The sequence below is a fragment of the Puma concolor genome, chromosome B3 (assembly GCF_028749965.1).
Source record: "Puma concolor isolate L17-30 chromosome B3, mPumCon1.1.hap2, whole genome shotgun sequence".
Classification (NCBI taxonomy): Eukaryota; Metazoa; Chordata; class Mammalia; order Carnivora; family Felidae; genus Puma; species Puma concolor.
In genome coordinates, this window is record NC_141672.1 from 67,970,585 (window position 1) to 67,983,623 (window position 13,039).

A 13,039-nucleotide genomic window follows, 5' to 3' on the forward strand; every position below is an offset into this window, starting at 1 on the left:
ATCCCCTACTTTCTGTATTCCAGTACTGCCTGGAAATGTGTTTCTTGGGAGATTCAGACTTGGAGCCATCCTGAGAGGACAAGTTAAGAGTTGACATAGGTCTAACTTGTGGTCTGATTTTCTTCATCCTACCGACTGTGTTGAGGTTATAAGGACACAGCCAGGCTATTTTTCTTCAGCTTCTGCTAATATTCAAAAGGATATGAAGAATATAAGCAATTTCTCATTGCTTGAGCAAAAATTCAGCACATGAAAGGCAGAGTGGAGGGTACTTGTACTAGAACTATAAAGTTCTGTCTGATGGAAAATTAAGAAGTAGTGATTTCTGATCTTCTGATCTTTACCCCTAGCAAAGGTCCCAGGTAGGTAAACAAGTAATAGCAGTACAAGGAGATGAGTTGTGATGGGGACAGGTATACTTCTATGGTACACAGAAGGGAGGGATAGGGAACATTATGGGAGAGTTGGAAATGGCTTCCCAGGGAAGGGGCATTTAAGCAAGATCTTGAAGAATGAGGGACTGTGGGGCAGAGAAAACAGGGGTAGCTTTGTAAAGTTCACTGCAGATGTAGTTCAGGGGGCAAGCATAATAGTTGCAGGAAATTGAGCTGCTCGCATAAAATAAAGTTGGCTTTAGAAGTCACACTAAGGAATGTGAACTTTATTTTATGGACAGTGGAGACAAGATCTAGAGTGAACTTTTCTTTCCTCAGTGTTGGAAGCCATAGTAGTAATCTCCATTCTTTGCCAAAGTCCCCCCATAAGGCCTCTAACAAGTCCTATGTAAGGTCCTACATCAAGCAATTTACATATTTTCTTTATTCTCACAATTATCTGAGTCAGGTACTTGTGTTATCCCCATTCTAAGGCCAAGCAAATTGAAGTTTAGGGATGTTAAACACCCATAGTCTCTATATTACTTTGGGTCAGAAATGAGGTGCAGCTCAGAGGTCAAGCTCATGCACAGATCCCTGACACCTGCTAACTTGTCCTTATCACTCAAGGGTCCATGCTTGCAGTTTTATTTCTAACTCAGGTGTATTGAATCTCGTGCTTGTTCTTCCTATACTTATTCTGTATTTTGAAATGATCAGTGCAAAAGAGCACAATATTGACAATGACTAGTGCTCCTTTCTCTTCTTTTCTTCCCTCCCTCCCTCCCTCTCTCTCTTTCTTTCTTGTTTTAATGTTTATTTATTTTCAAGAGAGAGACCAGAGCGCAAGCAGGGGAGGAGCAGAGAAAGAGGGAGACAGAGAATCCAAGGCAGGCTCCAGGCTCTAAGCTGTCAGCACAGAGCCTGACGCTGGGTTTGAACCCACAAACTGTGAGATCATGACCTGAGCCAAAGTCGGACGCTCAGCCAACTGGCCAGTGCTTCTTTCATTATGAGTATCAGAACTACCTCACTGACTCACCTGCCAGTATCATATTCACATTTTGGAATATCCTTGAAAATACAGTGCAAAAGACCAAGGTTAATAATAGTTCTTAAATGAACTTGTAAAGTTTGGAATAATTCTACAGAGAAAGTTGCAACAGATTATGGGATAATTCTTAGACTAAGTTTTGTGTTATTTTTTGCCCTCCCAGTTCATCTCATTTCCTGAACCCTATCAGACAGGTGGTTATCTCACAACAATTCCAAACATTAAGAGCTAGAAAGAGCCAGGCCCAGTCTGGCAAAGCCTGGGCTACTGTGTTCATTCAGGGTGCAGAACAGGATGTTATCTAGACCCAGCTGGGGACATGGCAGCTGTGCCAGTGGGGGGGAAGGGCTGTGGTCATTCACTCCCTTTTCCAGGAAGATAGGCTCACTACTGTAGGTGGGATTGCAACATACTCTGTTTAGTCATTTGGTATTAAGGGCTGCTTTTCTTCTCACAAATTACTGCCAGTAAATTATGGCCAGCAACTAGTAAATTAAGTTATCACCCATTCTTTTAGTCCCTTTTAGCAAAGTTAGCAAAGTTTAAAACAATCTTCAGGGCATCTGGGTGGCTCTGCCGGTTAAGCGTCCAACTTCGGCTCAGGTCATGATCTCACAGTTTGTGGGTTCAAACCCTGCATCGGGCTCTGTGCTGACAGCTCAGGGCTTGGAGCCTGCTTTGGATTCTGTGTCTTTCTCTCTGCCCCTTCCCAGCTCACGCTCTGTCTATCTCAAAAATAAAGAAACATTAAAAAAATTTAAAACAATCTTCACAAAAGTTAGAAATTACAGTCCTAGACTCTGGATTCCAGCTGCCAGGTAGAAGAAAATAAAATATTGTCACAAAGGTACTCATGGCCAAACCTTTGCCTCTAAATGTCTTGGTTGCATTAAGTGGTAAAATGAGATGTAAAATGATCACATTGAGATGATACACCAACAGATCAACTTGGTTTCTACCTTAACAAGCACAGCATTCCTTCCCACTGACTTCAAGAGCAAGGATGGCAAACAAGGGCGTGTTGAATTGACAGTCATTAGGATGCAAGTCTTGAAAATAGTAGCTGAAGGCATCTAAAGATTCGAATACATCATCTTTTTTTTTTTCCTGCATGCTCATAAACAATTACACAATTTATAACTGTAGGATTACACAGTGGTAATAGTGGCCAAGCAAAACTATAAACTCTATTATAAAATACACAATGCCGAAATATACAATGTGGAGACTCAGAGACAAGTACATGTTTGAGAACAGAAGATGAATGCTTTAAGCAACTATCCTGGTTACTCATCATCAGGGAGGAGGGAAGTCAAATAATTATGAAACTCAGGTAGGGCAGTAAGGAAAGAATATGCTTAGACAAGTGCTGGGAGTGGCCAGGGAGCAGGTATGAACTTCCTGTGTTTATAAAACTCTGCATTCAGCAACACACAAAGCTGGGGAAGATGTTTGATTGCCAGAAGTTAGGGGATTCCATGCCCAAGAGCCTGTGTGAATCAAGGACGAATGAAGAAGGGAAATTTCATTGGGGAAAGCATTCTGCAAAGGGTGCTAGGATGCCTAAAGGCCAAGATGAGGGAGGCTGGTAGAGTCGTAGTAGAATATGAGCAGATCAATGTCCCAAGACCCCATATGATGGAAACTTAATGCCTACAGAAAAGACAGACTGGAAAGATTGAAATACATACTGAATTGGGCATTACTGTCATATTTCTGATGGTGTAGTCTGGGAGTTAGAACTGGAAGAGTCTTTACAAACTGTCCTATCCAAAGATGACAAATAGATTTCAACTTGGGTGCCAACTGTGACTAACTGTATCAGCTGCTTTGAGCACCATGTTGGGAAGGATTCTGGAACTGTTCAGGTTCAAAGATGCCTTGAATGATTAGTAATGTCAGTTGTGGGTTAGGAAGCAGGGTGTGGCAACATATGCACCTCACATCTGTCTTCCCCAATGTGCACTCCCTTCATTTTGCAGATGGGAAAACTGATAATCTGAGATGTAGAGTGAAGTCCTGAATTCGGGTATCCTGACTTAGAATATAATGCTCTCTTTATCACATTGCCTCTATGCCTTGCTCAGTGTATTAGTGTCATTAGTGTTCATTTAAACTAAATAAGCATCAACTTTAGGTAGCTCTGGGAACAATCAAGTCAATTTCTCTAATGCTGCTGCACAATTTGGGAAATATCAAACTATGACAGTGCATGAAAATGGTAGAGTATGAAGTTTCTAGAAATGAAAGTGGTATTTGATGATGGCTAATATCCTTTCTAGCTCCAGATTATTCTAGTACACACACACACACACACACACACACACACACACACACACACACATAATATTAGACAAAAACAATCTTGCCCCCATAAAAGTGATTGAAATAAAATCCTTCAAGTTAAGAAGCAAATTTCCACCAGGAAAACATAAAGTCCTCATACAGCACAAGAGTAAAAATGTATGCATTGGGGCTTCACAGTTAGTTTTGTGATCCTGGGCAAGTTACTAATCTTTTAGTACTCAGTCCATGGTACAATTGGAATAACAATAGTACTTTCTGGGTTGTGAGGATTAGAGGAGTTTGTGTGTGTGTGTGTGTACATATATATATATATATATATATATATATATATATATATGTTTTTTTTTCTTAAACATTAACATTTTATTTTATTTTTACATTTTTTTAAGTTTGTTTTATTTTGAGAGAGAGAGGGAGGGGGAGAGTGAATGGAGGAGGGGCAGAGGAAGAGAGAGAATCCCAAGCAGGCTCCGTGCCCAGCATGGAGCCCACTACCCTGGGATCATGACCTGAACCAAAATCAAGAGTTGGACACTTAACCCACTGAGCCACCCAGGCGCCCCAGTATATGTGATGTTCTTAAAACAGTGTTTGCCAGTTAGGTGCTATATAGGTGTTAGCAAATGTTATTATGATAATATATCACCTTTTTTCTTCAGTGAAGCCTTTCCTGGTTATCCCAATCCCCTCTTTCTTTTTTTTTTTTTTCAAGTATATTCATTTATTTTGAGAGAGAGAGTGTGTGTGCATGCGCTAGTGAGCACAGGGGAGGGAGGGGGAGAGAGGGAGAGAGAGAGACAGAGAGAGAGAGAGAGAGAGAGAGAGAGAAAATCCCAAGCAAGTTCCCCACTCTTGGTGGGGAGTGTGACACAGGGCTCAAACCCACAAACATGTGAGATCACGACTGAGCCGAAATCAAGAGTCAGATGTTTAACCGACTGAGCCACCCAGGTGTCCCCCAGTCCCCTCTTTCTAACCATAAAGAGCTGGCTATTTTCTCCTTGAACTCATTACTGTATCTTATAAAACTTTTCATCCTGTATAATCATTATTTCATTACATGCTGAGCTGCCCTACAAGACCAGTGATTTCACTTTTTCATTGTGACAGTAAGAGATGTATTTTACATTGTGACCCAGCATACAGGTACATATATATCTGATTCAAATATATACGAAGTTTACCAAACAACACCTACCCGTACTGTATGTATTGTACTCTAGTGATTTCTATGACATTTTATAAAAAATGTAGTTGTGAGGTATTTGGGTTACACAAGATATATGGATGTACCAAATGTACATTAAAGATTCATGAATTTAGTGGTGCCTAGGTTGCTCAGTTGGCTAAGCCCCTGACTTCAGCTCAGGTCATGATCTCACAGTTCATGGGTTTGAGCCCTGCCTGGGGCTCTGTGCTGATATCTCAGAGCCTGGAGCCTGCTTTGGATTCTGTGTCTCCCTCTCTCTGCCCCTCCCTCTCTTGTGCTCTGTCTCTCACTCTCTCAAAAATTAAAAAAACATTTTAAAAATTCATGTATTTTATATAAATTTTACATAAAAATAAACTAATACTTTAGTTAATGATATTCATGTATTTGGGAGAAGTATATTGATATCTATAGTTTACTTTGAAATGCACCAAAAAACTAAGATAAATTAATGGATGGATAGAGAAATAATAGATGGTTAGATACATGATAAAGTAACATAGTAAAATGTTAATGGTAGAATCTTGGTGGTGAACATACACAAATTCACTGTGCAATTCTTTCAACTTTGTAGTATATTTGAAAACTGTTGCAATGAAATTTTGAGGAAAAATGCTAGTTGTGGGACACTGTTTTTTTAAATTCATATATTTAGAGCAGTTTTAGATTTATAGAAAAAATTGCAAAGACAGTACAGAGTTCCCATATACCCATACCCCATTTCCCTTATTGTTAACATCTTATGTTACAATTAATGAATAGCAATACAGTACATGATTATTAACTGAAGTCTATACTTTATTCACATTTCCTTATTTTTTACCAAATGCCCTTTTTCTGCTCCAGGACCCTATCTAGGATACCACATTATATTTAATCTTCATGTCTCCTTAGAGTTCTCTTGGTGCTGACAGTTTTTCAGGTTTTTGATGACCTTGACAGTTTTTTATTTTTTTTTATTTTTTAATTTTTATTTATTTTTGAGAGAGAGAAAGAGAATGAGCAGGGGAGGGGCAGAGCGAAGGAGACACAGAATCTGAAGCAGGCTCCAGGCTCTGAACTGTCAGCACAGAGCCCATTGCGGGGCTTGATTTCATGAACCCTGAGATCATGACCTGAGCCCAAGTCGGACTCAACTAACTGAACCACCCGGGCACCCCGATGACCTTGAGAGTTTTAAAAAATACTGGTCAGGTATTTTATAGAATGTCCTTCTATTGGGTTTGTTTGATGTTTTACTCATGATTAGACTGGTTATGGGTTTTGGGGAGGAAGACCATAGAGGTAAAGTGATATTTTCATCACAACACGTGAAAGGCACATACTATCAACATAATCTGTCACTGTTGATATTGACCTTGGTCACCTGGCTGAGATAGTTTTTGTCAGGTTTCTCTACTGTAAGTTTATTCCCCCCTTTGTATACTATACTTTTTCGAGGGAAGTCATTATATGTAGCCTAAATTTAAGGGGTGGAAAGTTATGTTCCATCTCTTTGAGGGAGAAGTACCTATGTAAATTATTTGGAATTCTACTGCACAGGAGTTCTGTCTATTGTACCTATTTATTTATTTATTTATTTATTTATTTATTTATTTATTAAATCACTTGTTTGTATCAATAGAAACTCATGGATATTTTATTTTATATTTTGGGTTATAATTCAGTATGACCCACTGATTTTTAATTTCAGAAGCCACTAGAGACCTGTGGCCCAAAAGTTTGAAAAAACACTATACTAGAACATGAACTTGTGGGTAGGGTCCATATCTTATTTCAAATTTTGCACAGTGCCTAGTATATAGAGAATATCCAATAAATGTTTACTGAATGAATGAAATAATAATCATATAAGTATTCAAACAAAGCAGACATATAAATTACCCTGGTACCCTAATTCCTGCCCCAAAGCCTGTCAGTTTTCTCAAAGAAAACCAATGTTTTTACCTTTAGTGTGTATATCTTTCTGGAGTTTCTATACATTTACATGTAAATATGCATGCAGGTATGGCAACTGTATTTTTTAAACCTAAGTGTAAACAAAGTATATCAAGAGGTTAAGCCAAGTGTTTATTCTCTTCTGGTAGCTTTAAATGAACCAGGTCCACTCACAAAGCCCTGGCTGGATCCTACAAAAAGGCACTAAAGAGATATGTTTTGGAATTCATCAGGAGCACCTCCTGTTGAATCATTCTAGCTCAGGCTTTCCTGGGTCTTTGTCCTCTTGGATCCGGTGCCTTGGCTCCCATTCTTTCTCTGGCCTTAGTTCTTAATGACCTGGCATGGAGTTCTGCAATCTTCCAGGACTTGACCTTTGGTATTTGCCCTCTGGCTGTAACCCCTGAAGCCTTTGGCACCCAGCCCTTGCTCTGTCAACTGGGAGTAAAAGGCAGCTTACAGAGAGGCGGTGGAAGATTAAATGGGGTAAATAATGTAATTCTTGTAAAACATTTAACACACTGACTTCTTTCATTTCCTCTCATTGTGTATTAAACTGGAAAGACATGCTAAGATTATAAGGAAACAGGTGTCTGTATACATTGTTAGTGGCCCCTTAAACTGTTACAAATTTTCTACAATGTAACCTGATACAATTTAACCAAAAAAAAAAAATCATGAAAATTATTCTACCTTTTAACTCAAGCAATTCAGTCTTGAGAATCTATCCTAAGGTATAATTTAAAATCCATACGCATGAAAAAATAGCAACATTATTTATAATAGTGAAAAATGAAACAAGCTCAGATACTACAGAGAACCAAGTGTTAAATGGACACCAACTTGATGTATTTTAACCATTAAAATAAATACGCAGACTTTGCAGAAAAATGGGAAAATGTAGATAAAATAATGTTAAGTCACAAATCAGAACACCAAATTCTATACCCACATGGATTACTATTATGTAAAAGCAAGATCTGAATAAAGATTATAGAGACTGGATAGATGGGGTGCCTGGGTGGCTCAGTTGGTTAAGCATCCAACTCTTGATTTCACCTCAGGTCATGATCTCACGGTTTGTGAGTTTGGGTTCTGCACTGATAATGTGGAGCTTGCTTGGTATTCTTCTCTCTCTTTCTGCCCCTCCCCTGCTCATGCTCTCTTTCCCTCAAAAGAGAAAAAAGAAAAAAAAGATTATAGAGACTAGACAGAAATCATATAAAAATAAGAAATGAAACAAAAAAAAGAAAAAGATTAAACAGATGAACCTTGGAAACATTCTGCTAACTGAAAGAAGCCAATCACAAGGAAAATATATTGCATGATTCCATTTATATGAAATGTCCAGAATGGGAAAATCTCTAGAGATAGTAAGTAGATGAAGGGTTGCCAGGGATGGGAGTTTGGGATGGGAGGTGTGATGGTTGCACAAGTGTGAGTATATAAAAGCCATTGAATTGCACACTTTATTTATTTGAGAGAGAGAAAGAGAGAGGGCATGAGTGTGTGGGAGGGGTAGAGAGAGAGAGGGAGAAAGAGAGAATCCCACACAGGCTCTGCACAGTCAGCGGACAGCCCAACATAGGGCTCGAACCAAGGAACTGGGAGATCATGACCTGAGCCAAAGTCGAGAGTCGGATGCTCAATTGCCTGGGCCACCCAGGTGCCCCTTAATTGTATACTTTAAATGGGTGACTTGTATAGTATGTGAATTATATCTCAATAAATCCTGTTAAAAAAGAGATAGACCAGACAATCTGGAAGACAAAGCTGGAACAATCTGGATAACAAATAACAGTATCGGATTATTACCCAAAGTATAAAATAAGTACACATGAGTACATACTGATAAATACACGATTGAATAAATAAATAAACAGGACAGAAGAATCCCACATACAGGTTTCCCCCAGCTATCCGAAAGTAGAATGTTCCTGGGAAACCTTTACTAAGCCGAAACGGTGGTAAAGCAAAGAAGCAATTACCATTAATGTATATGGGAAAAATTTTGAGCATTCCCAGACACAAAAAAGAAACCTCTTTTAGGTTTTTCTGATGCCTAAGGGATGTAAAAAATAAATCGAGAGAAAGCACGGATCCTCAGAGACACAGTCCGAAGCTCTGGTGGCTTGATGCTGGCATGCGGAATGTAGCTGCCAAGGAAGGAACTTGGGGGGGCCACTCTTGCTGCTTGAGGTGTGCTGCCTCTGGGACTGCTCACTGCAACACGGATGCTCGACACTATTTTGTCATAAGCATGAAATGCTCTCTGGATTTCTTTCAGTTAATGACAACAGGTACTAATGTAGATCTTTCCTAAAAGCAAAATCTTACTAATAGAAGGAGACACCTGTATGTATGTTGATACTCTCTCCTCCAGGAAGTCCTCCAGGGAGCTTAATTTCTCCCACCCATTGGAAGGTGACCTGGACTTAGTGACTCACTTCCAAAGGACAGCATATGGAAGTGGAAAACGGGAACCTCACAGTAGAGAAACCTGGCACACACCACCTCAACCAAGTGATGAAGGCTAACATCATCAGTGGCGTCATGTCCCCCTGATATGAGGTGATGAGAAAAGTATTTCATCTCTGTGGTGTTCTTCCCCAAACCCATAACCCCATTCTAATCATGTGAAAATACATTAGACAAAACCAAATTAAAGGATATTCTAAAAAATATCTGACCTGTATTTCCCAAAACTGTCAAGATCAGGAAAAACAAGGGAAATGTGAGAAACTGTTACAGATCACAGCAGATTAAGGAGATAATGGTGACCACACGAAATGTGGTATCTTGGAAGAGAACAAGGACATTAATAAAAAATTGGTGAGGGGCACCTGACTGACTCATTCAGAAAAGGATGCAACTCTTCATCTTGGGGTTGTAAATTTGAGCCCCACGTTGGGCAGAGAGATTACAAATAAATAAATAAACAAACTTAGAAAGTTAATAATAATGCTACCCATGTGGGTTTTTTAGATGTGATAAATATACCAAAGATGAAATGACAACATTAGAGGAAATGGGTCTGGTATTCAGAAATTCTCTATCTTTGCAACTCTTTCATAAATCTAAAATGATTCCAAATAAAAAGCTTACTCTTTAAAAGGAGAGGGGTGGGGTGCCTGGGTGGCTTACTCAGGTAAGCATCTGACTTGAGCTCAGTTCATGATCTCATGGTTTGTGGGCCTGAGCCCCACATCAGGCTCTATGTTGACAGCTGGGGAGCCTGGCGCCTGCTTCAGATTCTGTGTCTCCCTCTCTCTCTGCCCCTTCCCCACTTGCACTCTCTCTCTCTCTCTCCTCTCAAAAATAAATAAACATTAAAAAAAAATAAGAGGGGTGTCTGAGTGGCTCAGTCAGTTAAGCTGCCAAGTCTTGATTTCAACTCAGTTAATGATCCCAGGGTTGTGGGATTGAGCCCTCCATTGGCTCTGCACTAAGCATGGAGCCTGCTTGAGATTCTCTCTCTCTCTCTCTCTCTCTCTCTCTCTCTCTCTCTCTCTCTCTCTCTTTCCCTTTGCCCCTCTTGTTTCCATGTGCTCTCTCTCTAAAATAAAATTTCAAAAAAATTTGGGGGGGGGGCGCCTGGGTGCCTCAGTCGGTTGAGCATCCGACTTCAACTCAGGTCATGATCTCACGGTTGTTGAGTTCGGGCCCCGTGTCAGGCTCTATGCTGACAGCTCGGAGCCTGGAGCCTGGAGCCTGCTTCAGATTCTGTCTCCCCCCGCCTCTGCCCCTCCTCCATTCGTGCTCTGTCTCTCTCTCTCTCTCTCAAAAATAAAATAAACATTAAGATTTTTTTTAAATAAAAAAATTTCTTTTTTAAGGAGAGAGGGGTGCCTGGTTGGGTCAGTCAGAAGAGAATGTGACTCTTGATCTTGGGGTCATGTATTAGAGTGAAGAGGGTTTGTTTGTTGGTGTGTCTGTGTGTATAAGTCTATGTCATATTGGCTATATTAGTTATATTTGCTTATTGCTTAAATATCTAAATTTTTATCAGTATATTAAGGATATTTAGGTATGAGGTTTATTTTTATTAACATTCTCAATAATTACACTTCAGGCTTTCCTATTTTCTTTTACCTAAGAGGCATACTAATTTTAATAGATGATGTGTGTGTGTGTGTGTGTGTGTGTGTGTGTGTGTGTGTATGTGTCAAGGTATATGTTCTATAAATGGCTTAGTCTGCTCTTTGGTCAAACTCTGTTCTGACCTGGATAACCTCTGACTCCCAGTAATTCTTCTGCCACACATCACCATTTGGGAGCTTTCCTTCTTTTCCCCTAGTTCAGGGTTCAGAAAAGCTTTTCCTGCAAAGGGCCAGGTAGTATTTTAGGCTCTGAGGGCCATATGGTCTCTCTCTCAACTAGTTACTCTGCTACTGCAGAATGAAAGCAGCCCACATGATATAAATAATATGTAAAGCCATGAGTGTAGTGTGTTCCAAGAAAACTTTATTTATAAAAGTCAGCAACTGGATGTGGTCTGCAGGCTATAGTCTGCTCTGCTATAGACCAATGCTTATCAAATTTAATGAGCACACAAATCCCTTGGGGGAGCTTGTTAAAATATAGAATCTGATTTAGTAGGTCTGGAGCAGGAACCATACATGGAGTGGCAAAGCATAGAAGACTCATTAAAGTGCACACCTACAAGGTCATGAAGTTCACCTTTCTCAACATCAAGTCAGACTAAATAACAAGAACTGAGTGCTTACCAGGTACAAGACAGCAAGAAACAGAGTAAACAGAAACACAGGTGTGATGATAATTTCTTTAATTCGGTCATAGCTCTTAAACCATAGAATGCTGGATTGAGGGGGCAAGCTTTTATTTTTTTTTTAATTAAGTTTATTTCGAGAGAGGGACAGTGCGAGCAGGGGAGGGTCAGAGAGAGAGAGAGAGAGAGAAAATCCCAAAAAGGCTCCGTGTTGCCAGTACAGAGCAAGATGTGGGGCTTGAACTCACGAAACCACGAGATCATGACCTGAGCTGAAACTACGAGTCAGACACTTAACTGACTGAGCCACCCATGCACCCTGAGGGGGCAAGCTGTCTTGACATGTCACCCCAAATGTCCTCAGTTTCATCAGGTGCTCTGGCTAGCTGGTCTCATCCCTCATGGCTTCAGCTGGTCTCTCTCAAAGCTGTACATATTTTGGAATATAATGACATTTCCGAAGCAGACAACCATTCTTTTGTCAAGAATTCACTAGTAGCTGACTAGGCCACCTGGGTGGTATTCAACTCTTGATTTTGGCTCAGGTCATGATATTATGGTTCATGAGATGGAGCTCTGTGTTTGGCTCTGTGCTGACAGTGCAGAGCCTGCTTGGGATTCTCTCTCTCTCTCTCTCTCCCCTTCTCCTCCTCCCCCACTTCCTCTCTCTCTCAAAATAAATAAACATTAAAAAAAAAGAATTTACTAGTAGTTGACTAGAATATTTCATTTAACCTCAAGAAATTACAACAATGCATTTAGTCCTTCACATTTCACCATGACACAAAACCAACTCAAAATAGGTCAGACCTAAATATAAGTAAAACTATAAAACTTTTTTTAAGTTGTTTAAATTTTTTTTTTATGTTTATTTACTTTTGAAAGAGAGAGAGACAGGGCGTGAGCAGGGGACCGGCAGGGAGAAAGGGAGACACAGAATCCGAAGCAGGCTCCAGGCTCTGAACTATCAGCACAGAGTCTGATGTGGGGCTTGAACACACGGACTGAGAGATCATGACCTGAGTTGAAGTCAGATGCTCAACCAACTGAGCCACCCAGGTGCCCCATAACTATAAACTTTTAGAAGAAACAGATTTGAGACCAAAAGAACAATCTGTAAATAGAAAAAAATTGATAAACTTTTTTTAAGTTTATTTATTTTGAGACAGAGGGAGAGAGGGAGAGAGAATCAATGTGGGGCTCAATCTTACGAAGGAAGAGATCATGATCTGAGCCAAAATCAGATCATGAATCAGTCGGTTAAGTGTCCAACTTAACCGACTGAGCCACCCAGCCCCTAATAAGCTGGATTTTATTATACTAGAAAATTTGTACTTCAAAAGACACCATTAAGAAAATGCAAAGTCACAGACTGGGCGAAATTATTTGCAAATCATATATCTAATAAAGGACTTGTATTTACATGA

The 13,039-nt window shown here is 39.8% G+C and overlaps 1 protein-coding gene across 5 annotated transcripts in view; it reads right to left on the bottom strand.

Annotated features, from left to right (window-relative positions):
* AP4S1 (adaptor related protein complex 4 subunit sigma 1) overlaps nt 1-13,039 on the bottom strand; it is a 50,655-nt gene that overhangs the window by 20,693 nt on the left and 16,923 nt on the right. The window lies entirely within an intron of this gene.